Source organism: Lonchura striata, chromosome 9, assembly GCF_050655825.1.
Source record: "Lonchura striata isolate lonStrDom1 chromosome 9, ASM5065582v1, whole genome shotgun sequence".
NCBI lineage: Eukaryota > Metazoa > Chordata > Aves > Passeriformes > Estrildidae > Lonchura > Lonchura striata.
In genome coordinates, this window is record NC_140711.1 from 11,131,114 (window position 1) to 11,152,965 (window position 21,852).

The 21,852-nt window shown below is 39.0% G+C and overlaps 1 long non-coding RNA gene across 23 annotated transcripts in view; it reads right to left on the reverse strand.

Annotated features, from left to right (window-relative positions):
- LOC110483645 (uncharacterized) overlaps positions 1–21,852 on the reverse strand; it is a 192,923-nt gene that overhangs the window by 140,471 nt on the left and 30,600 nt on the right. For 19 of the 23 annotated variants that reach the window (XR_014957335.1, XR_014957334.1, XR_014957328.1 and 16 more), the window contains exon 1: positions 1–21,852. This exon is cut by the window's right edge and continues 30,600 nt beyond it. The exons of the other annotated variants lie outside the window; for them this stretch is intronic. This is a non-coding gene — a long non-coding RNA (uncharacterized LOC110483645). 23 annotated transcript variants of the gene reach the window in all.

A 21,852-nucleotide genomic window follows, 5' to 3' on the forward strand; every position in this document is an offset into this window, starting at 1 on the left:
TCCAGAAGTTTAAAGTCTGCTTAGTATGCTTTGTCTGTATACTTCATGCTCTCGTTTATCTGAACAGCTGAGGAAAAAAAGGAAAATACAAGGAGAGAAGAGAGAGCTGGAAGAAAAAAAAAAAATAAAACTCGACAGAAGGAAAATGAAGGGGCTCATTTATTTGTTGGGAGTTGATCCCATGGAGGCAGCAGCAACTAGTTTCCTTGGCACCAGCTATCCATTACAATACAAAGCCTAACAAAGGAAACCTGTGAGTAGTGTTGCACATGCTCCACAATTTTTCCATTAAGATCACAGGCTACTTGGAGTTCACTCTCCTGATTCCCTTGTTGTCCTACACATAATTTAATACACACCAGTATCTTCAGTCATACTTCACTGTTTTGCACTTTCTCCTGTATAAACTAAGATGTTATATAAATCTACAGAATTTTCTTAAATGACTTAGAAGACACAACACCATATTTAATTTGAGCCTTAATACCAAAGAAATCATCAGTTAAGAATATAAAATTAAAAATCTATACTACATAGACAATTCAAAACATCATAACACTTCACACTACCTCTGCTGCTCTTCATCTCCTCTATAAACATAGGTTTTCAAATTCCCACAATAAGTTATAGGGTGATGATTATTCAGTAGATACTGAAACAAAATCTCCCCCGTCCTCTCTTGCCTTTAAATCTGATCACCTCTCCAGAAACAATTTTTTTGTCCAAATACCAGACTTTCTGCAGAAACCAGTGAGTGGGTGAATGTAAAATTTTTTTAGCAATCATTGCTATGACTGTCTTGATGTATTTTTCCAGCTAAAACAGCCTATTTTCAATAGTGCCAGCTCTCAAACAAGCCCCACTCTCCAGAGATCAAGTTACTGTTGTGTGCCACAAGCCCCAGGACAGCCTGGGGATCAGCACCTTCCCACATCCCCTTCTTACTCCACTGGCCACTGCCCTGCACCTTCCCTGGGCTGCAGCCTTGAGCTGCAGAGACATCAGCCTTCCCCAGGACAGGATTTCTCATGCCAGTTAGGGCCATTTTGTCACCCTGCTCCATAGCATAAGCCAGAATCGTGTTACTTGCCACATACTGAGCAAATGCACATCATTCCTCATATCTCCCGATTTCACACCCTCACTATTCACCTAAGACAAAGCTCATGCTGATGAAAAAATAGAAGGAAAAAAGCCCAAGTGTGCTATGTAACGCTGCAGAATGGTTAGGTCTTAACATCAGCTTCACAGATGAGAGGAATAATACATGCAGAAGTCACTTTTGTGTTGTTTTCAATTTTTTTGTCTATCAAGAAATAAAATCAAGGTCCCAGTAGTTTAATCTTTAATGCAGTCAGGCTACCCAGTAGCTTTGCGTCCATTGAAATGTGAACCTTTTCCTCAAAAAGCACCACTGCATAAAATTTGCTGAGAAGTTCAAGGGAAAAAAACACACAAGAACAAAAAAAAAAAAAAAAAACCCAAACCAACAGAAAAAGCCACTCTTCTCACACACCTCCTGTAACACACCAGGGACTGGAGGCAGAACTTTAGAAAGTCTTTGCACAGTAGCCATTGAAAAGCAGACCTGAAGTCAATTTTGGTGCTCCGACCTGGCCTTTTTCTTTTTCTTCCTCTTTCCTGGCAGAATTATCCTGCTTTTGCTGTTTCTCAACAGCAATTCACCCTTTTTGTTAGGCAGGCTCAGGTGACAGAAGATGTTCATCCATCTCAGAGTCTGGACAGCCAGGTTTTCAGAGGAAATCACATGGGACTATTAGGACAGCTGTTCCCTCCAATATTCCCTTCTGTTTTGAGTTTTCTTCCCTCTTTCAGAGTCAGACAGGAAGTATCTAATAACAATCCCAAATTCTGAAGTCCCAAAGGAATGTAAAACAGCCTCTAAGGCAAATTTATTAACAATCTGATCTAAACACCCACAAATCCAGAAATAACCTAATAACATTTTTGAGGAAATGAATTTCAGACAAAGACAGATTTTTGTACCAGCATAAGATTCATTAAAAAAGCCTTAATGAAAGCAATTACTTTTCAAATGCCAAACAACAAAAATTCAAGGCCAAAACAAAAGCATGAGTTGATCCATTGAGATTTAAGCACACCAAGACACCATGTGAAATCACAATTCATGTTTTTAAAACCTTGAGACCGACTCTAATCTTCAATGCTGGACAAAGAGGGTGAGAAAAATGGTTTTCAGTCCACTTGTGAAAGACTCCACAGATTTAAAGTGACTTCCACAGGCACAATGCAGCCTTTCCTCCACTGGGCCAAGAACCTGCTCCAGTTACTATATTAGGTATCACTGTCCTGCCTATCAAAGAACTTTGGTGCTCTGACAAACAGTACTCAACACACAGATAACCACTTTGGCCCTGGATGCCCTCTTATATTATATTTTAGAGCATCCCTCTCTTCCCATGGACATTATTTAAAATTGCTGATCTTTGTGACAAAATCACCAGTAAAAATGTAAAGAAAGGCAACAGCAAAGAGAATATCAGCACATAAATCCCAATTCCTTTGGTTCAATGGAGTTGCTTCATGCTTAAAACAGTGCAATTGAAAACTAAATTTACTACACTAAAATTATCATTAAGTGGCCATTCCTATTAGTCTCTATTTTCTACAGAATAAAGCAGTATTATTTCTTTGAATTGTTTCTGTACACAAGCGTTTTTTCCATAGCCAAAATATTTTTTTCCCTAAGAAACCATTATTATAACTTTTGCTTAATTGAGTTTTCCAAACTCATAGCTTCTAACATTATCTAAAATTAACTAAAAAAAAACCTACTGGATTTTCTTGGTGGAACAGAGAAGCATTCTAGTGAAAAGATGATGACAGCATCTAAAGATGCCCTAGTAAACAGCAAAAAAGGGAACACAAACAAAAAGTCAGCAAGAAAGAAAAAAGCAACAGTTAACTTCTCACAATTCTCTATTATACTAGAGCCTCAGTCTTAACCACTACCAAGTGGGGATTCATGCTGCACCAGCTGGTAAATTTGGCACCCAAACATTCACCATGTTACAGAAAAACATTAACACACTGGATTTCATGTACATACTGTTAAACATTTCCAAAAAAGCATTGTTATCCTGCTGGAAGGAAGTGATAACAAAACCTAAAAATACAAATTTATTTTATTCAATATAAGGAGTTTATGCAGGTTTATTAATAAACAAGGGAGAAATAAGCAATCAGAGCATTTACACAAACTCCTATGCTCACATGCCTGTATACAGCCTTTTTTAGTACCTTTTCTTTTCCCCATCAGTTTCCCCCACCAGTCCTTGTTATATCTGGTCTCAACTGTGCGCTTTCACCCATGCCATGTAAGATACCAAGGCCACAAGCCAAGTTCCACTCTCAGTTACACAGATTCAACCTTTAATGTCAGAAGATTCACACCAGTGTAAACCAATAATAGATTTTGGCTACCCTTATAGACCCAATTTTGGCAGGTGGATGGAACAGAACTGGAAAGCTGTATTTATTTATTTACCTCAGGAAACTGGAATTCACATCCAGCTTAAAAGAGATTTGAAAGAAGTTTTATGGCCCAAAAAGCTAATCTCCAACAGAATTCCCCACAGCATAAAATCACTATAAAGGAGAGTTCTTGCACAATTCATTTTTATGCCCTTAATTCCTGTTTAGAAGAGGTCCAGGAACAAACAAGCAGGATACTGCAGAGCAGAGGCAAGGTGTAATTGTAGCAATAGCACAGGGGTAGGACTTGGAGCCAGCACTACTTATTGTCAGCCTGGATGCTTGTGAAGGGTTGCCATTCCCCTGTGGCTTCTGTGAGCACTGAATTACAGATACAATGGCAGGAAAAGGGAAGGGAGGTAAAAATAAAGTGCCCTTTGAGAATTTTTAATAAGCTAACAAAGAAATCATGCAACTTGGGAAGATGTAAATCACTTCTGAGCTGAAAAGCTTGTTATTTATGCAATATAGACGATTTCAAAATTGCCATGGAAGTCATTAGGAGCACAGTTTTTGATTCAGCAACAAATGCAATATATGATGCATATAAATAAAATGTATAAAATTGGAGTGAAGACAGATTTTCAATGTCAACACACCATTAATTGCAAGTAACAGTCAAGCTCTATATTCTCATTAGAAGGTGGGCTGCTTCTTCAAATTAGTACTCCTGGGAAAGGAAATAACCCATATTCAAAAAGAAGCTGCTGGCCAGTACACCCTAACAGGCTTAAGATCAACCAAGGGAGGATCACTGCAGTGAGGCAGAGTTACAACAGAACATAACATTACTTCACCAAAGCAGATATTTAACACTTGGTAGCCCTACAAAAAATGTGTATGTTAGGCAAAAGAAGAAATAAGCCTGCCTTTGAGGGAACAAGCAGCAGAGCAGAGGAAGATACCTGCAGGACAGCAACACAGTAGATGTGGCTGAAAGGAATATGTGGAATTAACAAGAGCACTTCAAAGCTTTGCTTTGAGATGCACGTGGCATATATGTCATCCACCAAAGTTTAGTGTCAGGACTCAAATAAAGAGCTAATTAGTAGTACTGGGATGGTGAATGTCACCTACTAAGAAGAGAAGAATTGAGATTCAATATCCAGGTAAAAAGATTTCACATGGATTATGCAAATTCAACTCTATTGAGAAAGATGGTGTGAAGTTGTTTAAAGGAACTTCTGTACAACAGCTCTCACACACTGGATAAGATCTGGAGGCAGATTTGCTCGGCAAGGTTTTGTACCAAGTCAAAGTAATTTAGCTCCTCAGGAATCCTGGTGCACTAAGAACTGTTTCAACAAGTGATCACAATGGAGCTTTTTATTTTATTTCCATAATATTTAGGAAGCTCCCCTAGCTTCAAGCCACACAGCTTACTAGACCCAAGCAAACAAGAACACTTGACAGCAGAGCCAAGCCAAAGAGCTTAGCTGGGATCAACAAGCTGTTAGAGCTGACTATACACATTTGAAAAAAATATTACATAAAGTGATATGTATCTAAGGTCACTGGGGGAGCCAGGAAGCAGTGCCAAGACATTCTTGCAGGCTTCTCCCTTCCTTGGCTTGCCCTCATTCATGGACGAGAGTGCAGCCCAAGCCAGGGCTCAGTGGAAGCTTCTGCTGGCTTTACCCACCTCTGACGACTGTCGGGTCATGTTGCAGAGTCACTTATATTTAGATGAACAGGTGGGCAGCCCCATTTCCAATTTAATCAAGTTAACACTTTATATTTCTTCATGGTTTCCATATTCTAATTAGCTCACTGTTGCAAACTAGGGAATGGGCTACTCCAGACTGTTAGCAGTTAAAAATGCTATTTCACTACCAAAAAAATGGGGTTTCTTTCTCTTTACAGGGAGAAGTTTCAGTGCACAAATTTGAAAGCTTATGACTTTTCTAACATCCCACATGAAGATTTAACAGTGAAAAATGCCTCAAACTCATGTTAAAATTGACAGATATGATGAAAATTTAGCATTACTTTTATACAGAGAACTTATGTCATATTAACACTGCCACTTTGCCACTTCCTACTGGGAATTCTATTGGATTACAAAAAGTTCATTGAATGTTTTAGGTTGGAAAGGGACTCAAACTCCTTGCTAATGGAAGGGACACCTTGCACTAGACCAAGCTGTTCAAAGCCCCATCCAACCTAGCCTTGCACACTTCCAGGGATGGGGCACCCATAGCTTCTCTGGGCAACCTGTGCCACTGTATCTTCACAGTAAAGGATTTCTAGCTAATATCTAACTGAAATCTACTATCTGCCAGCCTTGTCCTGTCACTACATGGCTGCACGAAAGCTCTCATGGAACCCCCTTTAGATACTGGAAGGTTCTCTAAGTTCTCCCCAGAGCTTCATCTTCTCCAGCTTGAACACTTTCAACTCCCCCAGCCTGCCTTCATAGGAGAGGTGCTCCAACCTTCTGAGCATCTTCCTGGTCCTCCTCTGAACCAACTCTAACAGGTCCCTATCCTTCTTACCCATCTTCTCCCTGCCAGAGCTGGATGCAGAACTCCAGGTTGGGACTCACAAGACAAAAGCAGCAGAATGCCCTCCCTGGAGCAGCAGGTCACACTGCTTTTGATGAGGCCCAGGATGCTGTTTGCTTTCTGGGCTGCAAGGGCACATTGCCAGGTCATCTTGACTTTCTCATCAATCAACACCCTCAAGTTCTTCCCTCAGGGTTGTTCTCAATCCGTGCTCTACCCAGCTTCTATTTGTACTTGGGACTGCCTCCACCCAGGTGACAGATCTTGTCCGGGGCCTTGTTGAACTTCAGGAGGTTTGCACAGACCCACCACTCAAGCCTAAGTCCCTCTGGATGGAATCCCACCCTTCCAGTGCATTGACCTCCAGAAATTTGGGGTCAATTCTTAGAAGCAAAGACAGCATGTCCTGCAATGGAGATCTCAACAAAGCCTAGAGAGCCCTTTTTGGCCTCCCCACTCCCTGTACCTGGAGATATGCCCTGGATACTCTCCCCACAGCACAGGAAGAATCAGAGTAACATTCCTCAATATATTATGTCACCAGGCTGGCAGAGGCCCAGGACTTTCCACCCCCAGGCTGCCAGCATGACACCTTTCACTAGCAGAGCTCCCACAACCCACACATCCTTCTCAGGGGTCTGGAGCCAAACAGCACAGCCAGAGAGTGACAGACACTCATCTCACCTGAGGGCAGAAAACAGACCCACCGGGCAGCTCTGCGCCTCACCTTGGGCCAGGTCCTGCTTTCTGTTAGTGCAGTCCAGCCCTGGGGGTATTTACCTCATCATAATTATTGGAACAGATAAATAGAAAAATGAAACTAGAGTAGATTTTCAATGAAACCAGCAAGACATCCTACTCCCTTTAAGGCACACCTTTTATTTCTTTCTTTTTGTATAGATAGCAGAATTAGCTTTCTGATCTTGGGGGTTTCTTATGATACAATCTCAGATTCACCTCAGTAAGTCACTTATGGAGTATCAAAGGTGTACATGCCCTGTGGGAACTCCAAAGTCTAACTGATGGCTATTAGCATTTTCCCTCCATTTTAAAAATCTAAGAGATTTGGTCATCATAAAGTGTTGATAGAAAACTACAAGTGACAGTCTTCATTTTCACTCATGTTTTATGATAATTTAAGATAACATAGTGGTAGTAAATGTGTTCACAAAATGACATGATGAGCAGGCAACTCTTCCCATCGTCCTGATGACAGGTAGGGTTAATGTCAGCAGTGTAAAGGATAATTAATCTTCAGTCAGTGCAGCTGCTTCACATAATTTTATCCTAATAGTGAATATCACATATCTTTTCCAAGTCCATTTAAAGGAGTAGAAACAGAATACTGCATTCAGATGTAGTTTACCATGATCACTTCCACCCTCATTGCAGCGAGTTCTCTAAACTCATGAATTTATAGCTTTCTGGTGCTGTTTTGTTCCTATGAACATCTGAATAAATTTGTTAAACTTACTTTCTCTAGTGATAGGAGCTTCCTCTCGGCTTTCTAATAAAAAATATAGCCTTTGGAGCTCAGGGTAAAGAATCTAAGTTCTTGTTTGAAGTCTTTGCAGATATTTTTAAAGCAACATCCATATAGCATCCAGCTTGTTCACACAATGAGAGACAGGACCTTTATCAATCTCCTACTCTTGCTGGAATATAAAGATGAACAGTAAAATAGCCATTGAAAGTGATTTCTAGCATACAAACGAACAGTCTCTAACTGTGCCCACCATCCAGATGGAACTTTTCCCCTATAGGCAAAAAGTTGTTCCTCTATAAACAGCTCCATGAGAGATAAAGGCACCTCACCCTCCTTTTTATCATACAGGCATATTATTTAAAAGAAAATTGTAACAGAAAAGGTAGAAACCTTGAAAAAAAGCCTTTGAGATGGAAAGCTCATAGACCATCCCCAGAGAAGCTGGAAGAAGCTGCAGGACATCCCTGATTGCTGCTGTTGCTGTTTTTGCAGAAAGGCACATGAGACTCCCCAGGTCCCATGTTCTCTGTGCCATTCACAGAGCATTGCATTCCACTTGGCAGCATATTTCTTTTCTGTTATACAGTTTTGCAAATTACTGTGGCTAAAATAAAAAAGAGAAAAATAAACTTTTTGGAATGCAGTGTACAAAAAAGTTTAGAAGGGTTCAGAGGTGAGCAATATAAGGGAGGCAATCTAAAGAGGGTTTAATCTGTGTAGCTCCAGTAGCTCTGCACAGAGCTAGAGAAGTAGACAAGAAAGCAAGAAATTATCATCAAGAAGCCAGAAATAGAGCAACATGGAAAAGTGCACCAAATGCAGAAGTATCACCCACTGGGTGGCCTGTATCCAGCTTCATGGAAAGCAGCAATCAATCAGATTTTGACAGCGGTGTTTAATGTTACTGAGCTAAGTGGCAGTCTCCTCAGCAAAACAAGCTCACTGAGAAAGTGACAAACTTAAACTTTGAAGGCATTAATTAAGAACAAATCTGAGAAGCATTTTCAGAGAGAAGGTTGTGTTCAAAGCTGCAGCTTTTGGCATTGCCACCACAGGAATTAATACGGAGCCCATGAAGAATGGTGCAGACTTTAACAAGTTTTTCCATAGGTATAAACAGATGCTGATAGTTCCAGGTCCCAGAGCAGACATGAAACCATGCTCCCTGTGTAAGATTACTTACACAGTTGAATATGAGCATAATCAACATGCTTGAACATTCTGCCCAAATGTGAAATTTTCACAGACAAGAGAGCACAAGATCAGCTAGCACCAGGGTGTAGAAGTGGCGTGACTGGCTCTGGAGCCTCACAAGTAGTTTAACATGCAAGGACGGAGTAAAAACAAAAATAAAATTTAAAAATGAAAGTATTTGCAATATACGTCTCCTGTTACTGAGAGTAGGAGATAATACAAACAAAAAGTTTGAACTTATGAAGAGAATTGCCAGATATACAAGAGGGAGACCAATTAAATGCTTGGAGCAATGCTACTGCAAAATGCCAGACTCGGGAAACTGAAAAAGCTCTTAAGGAAATATCTGGGCATGTCATTTGGCCTTCTAGAAGCAATTCGCAATAGTAGAAGCTGTTAAATACATCCAAGGGCACGTTAAGACAACAGATGTTTTCCCCCTCTGTTTTTCAGGACATTTAGCAATTCAGATTTAATCTAGCAAGTCTCTGCTACAGCTAATATTCACAGGAATATTTTCTAAGCTAATTACTGAGACACAGGTATTGCCAGAGCTATCAGTCTATCTTTTAGGGTTTTTTTTAAACACATGCTAGGAGCTCATTTTGCTTCCTCAAAGTTTTAATGATTTCCTGGTCCAGAATGTAGATTTTACATAGAAAAATTGCATTCTTCTATTAGAAATGCACTCTGAATTTCTACAACATAACAATCCTAAGCAAGCCTGTGTTCTAGAGCAATGAAATGGTCTAGGTTGGAAAAACTCTACATCTGTACACAGAAGATTCTGAGACAGAAGCAGGCGAATGACCTTGACTTTCATCACTTACCTGAGGCCAATATCACCAGGTCCAACATACATCTGGAGACTTGATCTGCTGTGACTACACAGAGGAGCAGAAGATGCATAATAAGGACTAGAGAGGGGCATAAATATGAGTGAAGTATATAGGTTCTTTTTGCTCAAGTCTCATGGCCATGTTCACCTAGACTGAGATGCAACTTTTTTTGCCATATGCAGATTAACCTGGAGGACCTTCAGATTGAGAGATAATTGGGAATTATGATGAAAGAGATAAAGTAGATAAGCACAGTTGCCATTATACTTTTAAATATGATGAAATCTCTTTTTTGAGGGGTATAAATTTATCAAATGTGAAGATGCTTCTTCTGCAGGCTCATTGTTGTACACTCATGTTCAGAGTCATTGGACAGTTCTACAACCAGATTCTCTGACATGCTGGTACTCTGTTGTATACTGCTAATATTTAGATGTCTCCCTTCACAGCAGTATTAGAGCACCTGGCAAACATTAATCACAGCACCCTGTGTAACTGTAAAGACACTGCAGTATGGAAATGAAGCAGAAGCAGCCCTCATCCAAACAGCAAATCCACAATCAAGTGGTAAACTGACCCACCTTATCTCAAATCTCCAGCCAGTTCTTAAACTAGATTATGCACCTCCTGAGACCTTGCATAAACCATGATATTTTTTCAATGTTAGTGAAAATGTTTTCTTTGTTAAGTTCACACAACAAGGACACTTCACAATGCTTTCATACATAGAGCAAATGGACTTTTCAGAGAAAAACATGCAAAATAAAAAATATTTTCATAAAATTGAAAGCACGACATTTTAGGAATTTTTCCTGAATTATGACAATATGCCACTGTTTCCCTCCCAACATCACCACTTAAGTGAAATAAGGAAGAGAGCAAAAAGTATCCAGCCATCAAAAAGCAAAAGTCAAATGTTTTTGTCCAAAATCACAAGAACTAGGATATTATGGAAATTTCAGTGATCAACAAAATAGAATGTTGACTTTTGCTTTTTCATTTGATACTGGTAGAATATGTTTATCCAAAAAAGGCATTTTCATAACTGTCAGCTTTTGGCCCATACATCTAGGACAGTAAAGAGACAGCCACCACCCAAAGTCATTCCAGAAGGAAGCAACATCTGCAGCAATTGATATTTAGTTTTGTCTGCAGCAGAAAAAACAGGGACAGTACACATATTTTAAAAAAAGGTAGTGATCATCAGTAAGTAAGACAGTAAATACAGTTCACAAAGTAGTTTTTTAAAAACAGGAGAGACAAAAATAAAGGCAAGTTGAAGGAGGAAGTGAAGGCTCTGCACAGTAGTCTGTGATCTCACAGAGGAAATACACTTGGCCAGACTTGCTGGAATGCACACAGAGTAACATTATTACTTGAAAACTGCATATGAGCTACCAGTGTCACCCTATTTGCAAAACAGAAGCCACAAAAATATGAGAATTGCAGCCATACTATAAACACTGCACTTCAGCAGAGCTAGACAGATGTGTCTGGAGACTCAGTAAAAAAATTAATCTAGTAAACAGTAGGGACAAAAATTCCAAGTATTTGTTACATTATTCCTTTGTTAGTAAGGATTCTAGACCAAACAAAACCCAGTATCACAAAGACAGCTGTAGAAAGATGTACCTGGCATGGACAGCACAGAATTCACCATGAAGCTATGATAACCACCTCATAAATTTGAGGTCACTGACTGCAGAGGTTAGAAAGATATTTAGCCCTTTCTTTCTGCTATTTGTGACAAAGGAAAACTCCACCGAGTTGTACTCCAGGTTTCCTACACAGGAAGCAAGAGAAGCACAATTTTTCAGCTTCTTCCTCTTCTACCTAAACCAGAAAACATTACAGATAGGGCTCCATCTTAGCTTTTGAACCTCAGTTTGAGCCTGTTTGACATTGATGGTGCCAGACCCAGACTGCTTTCTGGCCTTTGTGGAAGGCCATGAATAATCTTTGATCTCACTACTCAGAGAAAACAAGTCCAAGAACCAGGTTGCTGCCTGAAGGGAGTTTAGGATAGGCTCTTTTCATTGTCTTGCTTAAAATGTTGCTGGGTCACCAAGGCAGATCTGGTTTTGCTCCATCTTCAGAAAAGAACACCCAGCACATATCAGAAATAACTTAAGACCATTTCAGAGCACAAGGAAGAAAATAGGGGTGTCCATACATGTGGAATAACTGCATTTGACCTTATTTTGTGAAGGTGGAAACCTATGTGCCTAATTTAAACCTTCATTTCACATTTTATAAATACATATCAAGTCCAAGTGGGGAAAAATATCAGGATACACTCCCAATGTAATTAAAATTAGACTTTACCACTTCAAAATGCATCCTTTCAGATGCATCACATTTGCTTTAACATTCATGTGAGAATCCTGGGGGACTTCTATCATATGCAAATTTGACTGATGAATAATATGAACTGACAAACTGCATACAAGATGTTGATAAGCAAAATGGATATTTAGAGTGAAAAAGTATCTGAACTTTGTAATGGGGCCTCAGCAGTTAAAGACCAAACCTTGCATATTCATGAAAATAATTATTTCACAAGGCAAAAAAAAAAAAAAGAAAAATCACCTGAACAGCACATACCAAAGGAGATGGAAATACACTAATTAGTTTGCTGTGATAGACAGGGAACAACTATGGCCTTAGTCGTATTTTCTTTCCTATCCTTCTAATAACAGTTTTAAACTTCAAACTCCAATTACAAAAAAATGCTACTTGCCCACAAAAGGAGCACAATCATCATAAGCTGCCTAAAAACATGGAGAGAAAAGATCAAACCATTTCAGAGTTTCTTTTTAGTGCCCAGTGAATAGTGCCCTCTGGGTGTCCATTAGAATATTCTGTGGCACTTGTGTGGAAGCCTCAGGTGTCCAGTAGGGATTGAAGTCACTATCAATTCATTACCTATGGGATGGTCATCAACCTGCAGAAAGTAGTACTTGTTCTTGAAGCAATTACATTAGAGCAGATGAAAGAGTGGATATTCCCTTCTGAGAGAGATATTTTTAGTTCTACCATATGATAAAATCACTACCACAGGTAAAGGGTGGATTTGCAAATTACAAAGTTCTGGCAGCAGTTCAGATCATCTCCCTTATTCAGCAACACATTTATTCCTGGGGTTAACCTTTAGCATGCTCAACATGCTTCACTGAATAGCAAAAACCTGCACAAGTGGTAGAAAAAGTAAATGTAAGTATGCAGCAAGAAAAGCATTGCTACTGCACAGATTACTTGCAAATTCCTGGCTTAGTCTAAGATTTTAAATCAAAGTTCCCTGGAAAGGAGTCTTCGCAATATGAGGGTATAACATTTTCAATGAATGCTCATACATTCATACAGACATACTTAAATGCAATCAAGTGCTAGAAACAGTTGAGAACATTGTTCAGAAAAGCAGGTGATTGTATTTCAGAAATGCTGCAAGTTTGATGCATTAAGAGAAGAACTAAAGTAATATTAGGACTGACCATGAAGTCCCCTAAACTATAATACTTTCCACAAATATCCAGTTAACTTTTTTACTCATTTATAAAGGGATGTTGGTGAATTATCCCCTGGAGTAAGATGAGATGCATGAAGTCTTTGAAAGAGGCACAAGTAACAGAACCTCCTATAACTGTTTAAAAAGCTCTGGAATAAAAGTTTTGTTCAGACCCCTTTAGAGACAACAGTAAAATCCATCCATCCAACTCCACTAACATGTCCTTGCTGCACAGCTTATAGGATAGGAACAGAGATTACAGAGCTACATATTTTTCCACTTAGAACCACCTGTTAAACCAGCAGTAACACTTCCTCCCTTGAACTCTGTTTTCATAATATTTCTCTGCAGGGTGATGATGAGATTGTGATACTGAGTTAAGAAAAGTGTAAAGAAGCATCAATGCTTCTATTGGAAGCCACTAAACAACTACCAAAATCCAATGAAGTGTTTAAACAAAACCTCCACACTGAAGAGCTACCCTGAAGTATACCTAGTCTAGTGCAGAACATGTGCTAAGGTAACCTCTGCAAGGTACTCACTAACATACTTCTAGGCTTGTAGCTTCATAACTCAAGCATGAATCTCGTTCCAAACAACCATTTAGAAGATACACTTTGTTTTAAACTGGAGTTCAACTGTAAAATGGCAGTATTAAGCTGGTATGCTATCTCCTTCTCAAAAATGAGCTATACCTTTGTTCATTATTCCAGCACAGTTCATGTAAATATTGGGGTTTAGCCACACAATGTTTGTCCTCTAAATGGCCATGAATGCCTGTGATATTACATGACCTGCAGGACAAAATCTCAAGATAAATGTTTGTACAACATTTTGTTAAGCAAAACCAATTTGGATTACTATTTCTGTGTAATAACAGGAATTAAAGGAGAAAATCATGCATATTGAGATTCAGCTGTTTTGAGAAATTGCACCAGAACTGAACACATTTTTCTCTTTTGTGGAAGTTTGTCACGAACAAATCAAGGAAAATGTTATTTCTACATTGTAGAAATCATAAAATTAAATTCTCATTTCTGTAAAAATAAATTCTTCATGATAGAGGTGATATTTTATCCAAGTGTTTGCTCAATGTTTTTGCTAAGTGCAGTAGAATATATTTTAGGTATTTCCTAAATGGCCTTTTTTCTGATTTATTCTATGCCTTTATTTTAAAAGAAATAAAACCTTTAAAACAGTAGGACCCATCAGGTAAACAATCAACACTGAACACCAACAGCAAGTCACTGGAAAGAGCAGCATAAAGCTGCTCCATGTATTAGTGCCATTGAAAGATGCCTACAAGCAAGACAATAGTATATGATGAATCAAAGTGTAATACCACTTTGTTATTCTGCCTTTATTTGATAATTAACAGAATAGAAATAAAAATAGAATGAAGGCACAGTTTTCCATAACATTTTATTTATCTACTTTTGACTTAAGAAATTTTTTACCTCTGATGTAAGGTAAAAACTGTTTATCTTTAAAACCAGGATATAGATTATGTGCTACATAAACAATTCTGAAAGTAACTCCTCTAAAACCACAGCATTCATTTTTCTTTTCTCTGGTGCCTACATACTGACAGATGGAATGACATGTTTTGGGTCAGGGGGCTTTTCCACCAAGCAGAACAAGTCAATGTATATTCTCATCAAGACCTAGCAGTCTGTGTTTGAGCTTCCTTTATCATACTGGTATCCTACTTTAAAAAATACTAATTTACCTTGTGAAAAGTAAATACTTGAACCTTATCACATCTTTCTTCATAAGGCTCTAGGCCAGACTGTCCTAACCAGAAAACTCTTTGATTTACTTAATCAAGAGCACAGCTGGTTTGATGTTGCATAAACTCCCACCAAGATACTTAGTGAATCAAGTACAACTCACCCACATCAGGTACCAAATTCACCCTTCACTTGTGCTCATGTAATGCCCCAGACAAGAGGAATGCACAGGCCTGGGAAAGGGTGTTTCCTGTGGGCTCTGGAATTATGCATGTTGGATGACAAAGGGGATAAACGATGGAAAACTAAAGATAAAAAAAAAAACAGGCCACACAACAAGATCAGCTTAAAAAAAAATTACCACTGAACGTGTATGCAGAAAACACAAGCTAGAATAAACATTTTTGTAGTAAAAAAAAAAATTCTATGAGGTGATGAATCTAGAAGTTATAAACAAAGCTTTGAAAGGGTGAACTTCAAAACTTCAAATTCTCTGGGGACAGAGAATTATCTGGCCATTATTTCAGGAAACCTTCATATCACCAACAATATTTCATAAATATTTGAGGGGACAGGGGCATTTAAACAGGTGGAAAGTTGAGGGAGTGTCAGGGTACAAAACTGAATCTCACTCAACAAGCAGTATATAGTTTTGCACACATCCAACATACTACTGTATTATCAAAGAGACACTTATCCTATAAAACACTCATCAAATGAAAAAGATAATGGCATTAAAAGTAGTGAAGGCTGTTGTAAGGAAATTACAGGAAAATGTAAACTGTTAAATGGTTGACCAATCTCTAGAGGCTACAGGTGGAATGAGTTATTAATTTATTCTGGGCTTCTACTATAGCATTTAAACTGGTGTTCCTACATCAATTAAAAAGATCAACCTCCTTATTGCCTATCATAAAACAATATAGGATTATGAATAAATAACATGCAACAAAGATTTTTAAAAGTATTAAAACCAGGTGGGTAGAGGAATTAAACCAATCGTAACTTAGAAGTAAAACGATTTCTCAAAAGATATTCTGACCCATAGAAAACAACCCACAGGCTAACATGCCTGAGGGTCATGGAGTTTTGAGAAGCTACATGCTAAAAACATATCGACTAATGGAAGCTGATTTTGTTTTGGCATAGGTTTTTTTTTTTCCTCCAGTGAAATATTGTAAGTAGGAATTCTCAAATACTTGGCAAGGTCATCAGATGATCACAGTGAAAGTATTTAAGATAACACTGAAGCTGAAGAAAATTATAGCCTTTTCATTGGTGCTCACTACAGAGACCACTGAAGGATTTTTGTATCAGAAATAAGATTAAAGTTCTGCCATACCATGTCAAACCCTAAATAATCTGCTCAAAATCACTGACTGTGTCACAGACAGCTTTTCCATCTCCTAAAAACATAACTGCAGCCAAAGGAGCTGTTTAGGTGCCAGATGTGAAAGCTACCACACATACTAAATAATTGAGCTTATTTTCAACTTTTTGTTGCCCCAGAAGTGCCAGTATAGCTTCTTATATTTACTCCTTAAAGACTTAATTAACACATCAGTCAAGAGCTACAAAAATAAAGTTTGATCCTGTTTTACCAATGGAATCACAGTGCAAAAATTTTCTTATTTCAAGACAAGACCAGTCCAAGGAGTCTTGCACAGGTACAGAGGTTTGAAGAGAGCAGCAAGTCCATGAGAATTCAGAAGTGAATCTGGCACAGTTTGTCAGGCTCACCAGCTGTTGAGCAGAGTAGCCTGAGAAACCAACACCACTCAACTACAACACAGGTCGATTCTTGCAGTCTTAATCAAAACAAACCATACATCCCATGGCAGACACAGAATTCACAAGTCCACACATCCTTTTCCCCCTCAACCCTCCTCCCAGGCCACTGGCAGCTGTAGGTGCTCCAGTCCTCACAGGCAGTAACAAACTGCACCAAACCTCCCCACAGCTTCCAAAGCCATGCAGTCATCGCCCAGCAAGAAAACACAAGACTCTAAAAAGCAAAACTGGGAAGATACCAGTACAGTCATAACCAAAAGTGAGCTCAGAGGAATAAGAGAAAAACACAACATATATAAGTCAACCAATGTGATTTATGTTGTTACCCAGAGCAGTAGCACAAGAGCCTCACTCCACAAAGCCAGAGCCCAACGGTCATTGAACAGTCTGACTTCACCCCATGCATCACAATTACAGCAACACCTGTGGTAAACCCACAGCACTCAATAACCCTTAACACCTTTCATATTTTATTATTTTTTAATGCATGGGGGCAAAGGGAAAGGATAACACAAACTGGTTTTTTTTCAAGAAAATTTTCCTAGAGACAGTTGCTCCAAGTTTCTTGGCTTTCCCTACAGAAAATGATTTTCCTTCTATCTGTCAGCAGATGTTTATATCCTTGTTGCATTCTAATGCATTGAATTATTTACTGCGGCAAGATTAGTTATGTAGAGGCCTGCTCTCATTTGCTAGACCTGCAGGCTAGGCAAGACGGGCAGTGAGTATTTGAGAGGTGTCCCCGTTCTTTCCCCACGTTGTCAACATTATAGTTCAAGGACATGCTCCAAAACACTCTTCTTTCACCACTATTACCCAAATTTTAGACATTACATCAATTTTATAGTTTTGCTTGGGCAATGTCAGCTCTACACAGAAGTGAGAAAGTGGAACCTAGAGATGGTTACAACCCATAACTCTGGCATTGCTTCCAGATGACTGTGGCTTTATGGGGGAGATGTAGCAATCCAGTTTGCTGTGCAGCTTCATGTTGTTCCTTGTCTAATACCAAATGTTCTTTAGTAGGAGCAGCCTAGGTGTATTAATTTTGAAGTTCATCTTCAATAATTTATGTCTCATATACAACACTCATGATTGATGGAAGCAGTGAAATGGAAGAAACATCAAAAGCAGAAGGTACCAGACCAGTTGTAGCTACACCCATTCTCTTAATTTTAACCAACTCTGCTTTGTCTTCCAGCTGTCAGACCCATAACTTTAGGTAAAAACAAGACTGCTTTTTCTGTTTCTCATAATTCTATATTCATAAGAATTCATGTCCAGAGACAAAACTCACCTGACACCACCACTGAGTTTCCCTGTGCACTGAGTAGAGCTTATGCTTTGAGCCAGGTACAGCTGACTTGATTATTGTCCCTGTGCAGGCTGTTGGATGACAAAGGCAACTCACAGTAAAACAAAGTTCCTAAACCCCTGCAGGCCACTCAAACCTGGCTTTTGTTTCTCATGTCTGTAGCAAAAACTCAATAGCACACATTTCACACTTCCATAAATTCATGTGTGAATGAGAAAATGCACTTGTGAGAACTTTTAGAGATTGTTCTATCATATTTTCATCCAAAAATTTGAGGAACAAACCTATTGTGCAGTTTGTTAATTGGAAAGAGAAAATTCATATACAAAATTCCCATAGGACAACCCTTTATTATGTGAATGCAAAAGCAAACATTATTATGTAAATATTAAATGAAACAGGAACAGAAAATATTATGTAAATATTAAATTAAAGTAAGAGGCTAGAAAAGCCACAATTTTTACAGGAACATACATATTTTTGTTCTGATTATGTTCTGAGCTATCCCTGTCTCCAGGGCTCTTTCACCCTCCAGCCAAGCTCCTCAGCTGTCTCCAGGTGCCTATTCCTCATTCCCTTTGTCTCCTTTTACCTTGAAGCTCCTGGCACCACCTGGCTGGGGCTCCATCACCCAAGGCAGTGACATTTTCCTGCGTGCCCCATCTGGGATTTGCTCAGCAGGACAGTAGAGGTGTGTGTCCTGTCACCACACACTGCCATGGTTCCAACAATGCTAGTGCTGGTCCTGAAGTACTTTTTCATTCCACTATAGTGCTTTTTTTAAATATAATTTATCTGATCTGAGGAATGAACCAAAGGTCTCTTTAAATACTCCCCAGGGCAAAGAAGAGTACTATTTAGTGTGAAATCAGAATATTTTTAAGAGCAGTGTTTGTATTTACCTGTCTCAACCCAGACTTTTACTAGGCCGAGTGTTCTACTCTCATTTTTTACATCATTGTTGAATCTGGGCATGAATATTTAGTCCAGCAGCCCAAAACACCATCCCACCTGTAATTAAAAGTCACAGAGCACAGTTCTAGCCAATTGTCAAGCCTACAGTGACCACATACATGGGAATTAACTAAGTCCATTCCTTAAGAATATTAAACGTAGCTAAATTAAAATTTCTCAAGGTACAAACTTGACACTGACAATATAGGGTACATGCTACATGCTCTAAAGCATTATCTCTCCTGCCAGGACACAGCAGAGGAACTGTGAAGCAGGGGCCTCACACACAGCCCCCTGCAGGTTCACATTTAACAGGGTTCTCAGCCCACAGAGAGAATTTGACTCCCAAATGAGCAATACACAATTAGCATGAGAATTAGTCAAAACTCCAGCAGTAAGAACTCTATGTACTGTATGGGGAACTGAATCTGTAGGCAGGGAAAGTTTGAATTATTTTTTTGAATGATTGCTGTGGTGTGTGTGGTTGGTTGGTTTGTGGTTTTTTTAGTGGTAGTATTGGTTTGTCATTAATGCACATCAAATCTGAGGATTTATTACTTATGAGTAGCTCATGTGCATACCATAATTCTCACAAAGAATACCACATATTCAAAGGGCAACAGTTTTTCTACGCTGACAGTAATTTCTTAAGAGCAGCAGGAGGAGCTTCTAGCAGATGACTTCTTAGATCACTGAACACAAAGGAAAAAACCTCTTCTGTTACCTAAATATTTTACTCAGCTGCCACTGCCACTCTTGTGGAGTTACACAAGTCTCCTGAGAAGTGGCTTGGGTCTAATCCATGGAGTCTCAGACCTATGATCCCCCTTCTCCAACACATCCAAAATGCCTTGGAGGTGAGTGAGGTGTACAGTCCTGCCTACCTGCATATTTAACTTGCTTTTCTGCCTGAGGCCCTTTCTGTCACAAAACCCATGGAAGCTTCATGTGAGTTAGAGTGGGAACAAGAGGAATGCTGTCCTTAGTTTGGCTTTTTATGGTCTCCACAGGTGGTTAGGACTCAGAACTCCTTTACTACTGCTTAAAATTCTTAACTAGAAAGAGTTTTCTTCTGAAATATGTCACTTAATTCCACTGTAGGAGAAAGATTTCACTTATTGCAAATCACAAAACAAAGAGCTAATACATAGTACCAGCAATTACATTTACTATTTATTACATATTGTGATATATCACAAAAGATGTAACATATTACTATAATACACTATTGCTAAACAGCTAATATTATACTGCCAAGAAGGAACATGACGTACACCACAGCACTGTGTTAGTTACTATGAGAGTTGCCATCCTGAATTAGTTTGAAGGTCCATCAAGCATGGTATTGACTGACACCAGTATCAGATGTTTAAGGAGGGAGTCCCTATGGGGGCAATTATAGACTAATTTACCCATCAGGGAAATTCTTCTTTAAACTCCATCAATTATACCCTGAGGCATAGGGATTTATATCTCATGTTTTTAATCCTTTTTAACTTAACTTTAGGTTATCTTATTACACTTATAAATGCTTAACCCTTTTTCAAAGCCTACTAAGCTTATTTCTCTCAGTATAACAATTATAAATTATGCATAACTTTCCAAACATGTAGATAGATACAACAAAAATACATGCTAACTTGAAAATTATTAATGGGAATTACATAAAAATCCATCATATATATAATTCAATGAAAATTCAGCAGGGCTGATCACTGAGAAACTTATCACATTCAACTTAATGTCTTCCAGCAAGCTTCTGTGGATTAGATAAAAAACTGCATCTAGAATGGCAAAGTTAAGCATCAAACATAAAAAAAAAAAAAAAAAAAAAAAAAAAAAAAAAGGGTAGTGTTTGCTACATTCTCACCCTACCAGTTAGCCCATTTTTATGGGTGTTTCCTATGTTACAGTATCCAGTATGTCATCCAGCTTCTCAGCACAGTCACAGATGGAAGTCTGTTTTGTTAGACCTGTAATTCAGCGATTTCATGGAGAATAACACACAGGACTGCTGTGGAATTCGGTAAGAGACCCTGCATTCACATGGAAAGCAGAGAAAATGTCTTTGGCATCCCCCCTCAGTGGCCCCTTGACAGGAAGGCTGTACACAGCTGAAGTTTCCTGCTTGCTGCAAAGCTGCTGGAAGCATACTGAGGTAAGGAGACATGGGAATCACATCACTGTACTAAACAGGCATTTTGCTAGCCAGCTGAGGAGCTGAACAAGAAAGGTTTATAAAATACAGAGCCAGGGGTCCTGGATGTTGTGTACATATAATAAGACACAGGTCACATCATGGGATTCAGCAAGGAAAACTGCATGAGCAGTAGGACTTGCCACCTGACCAAACCGAGTTCTGGAAAACTGTTATATTCACATATGGAGAAAAATCTGAAATTCACATAATTAATCCCACACACACACATTAAAGAAAATATTAAAATTTTGTTTTAGTTGCCCTGAAACCATACATCAGCTTTCTAAGGACGCATACTGGGGTCCAAAGTTGATACAAACACGAGCACATTTTCCTCCAGATAAGGCTACCAGGGTGAGGGAAAGGCTTTCTGGATACAGTTTAAATACACTTAAAGGAATAAGGCTCAGCTGCCCTCTGACTGCTTCAGCTGCCAAGATTTTCAAGTGTTTCCTCCTACTTTCATCCTGGGAACTTGACAGATGCACAACTACCATTCCTAGGGGCCATTCACATCTTCTAAAGCACCTGCTGTGTACAGGGCTGTTCTCTGCTCTCTTGTGCACAAACACAGGACCTATCCTCTCCCTCACCCAATCCATACCAACATCTACTGACAGGCAGGCACAGCAGAGACAGGTTGGAAAGGGGAGGCACTTACCCCTCCTATGGCTTTTTTACTGTGCATAAATTATTCCCAGTCTCTGGCAGAGAGATCAGGTAGTCTCCATTCTTGTCCACAGTCCTCAGAAGCCAAAAGTTAACATAAAACTTCCCCTAAAATGCCTGGCTTTTAACACAGCAGAAATAAAAACCCC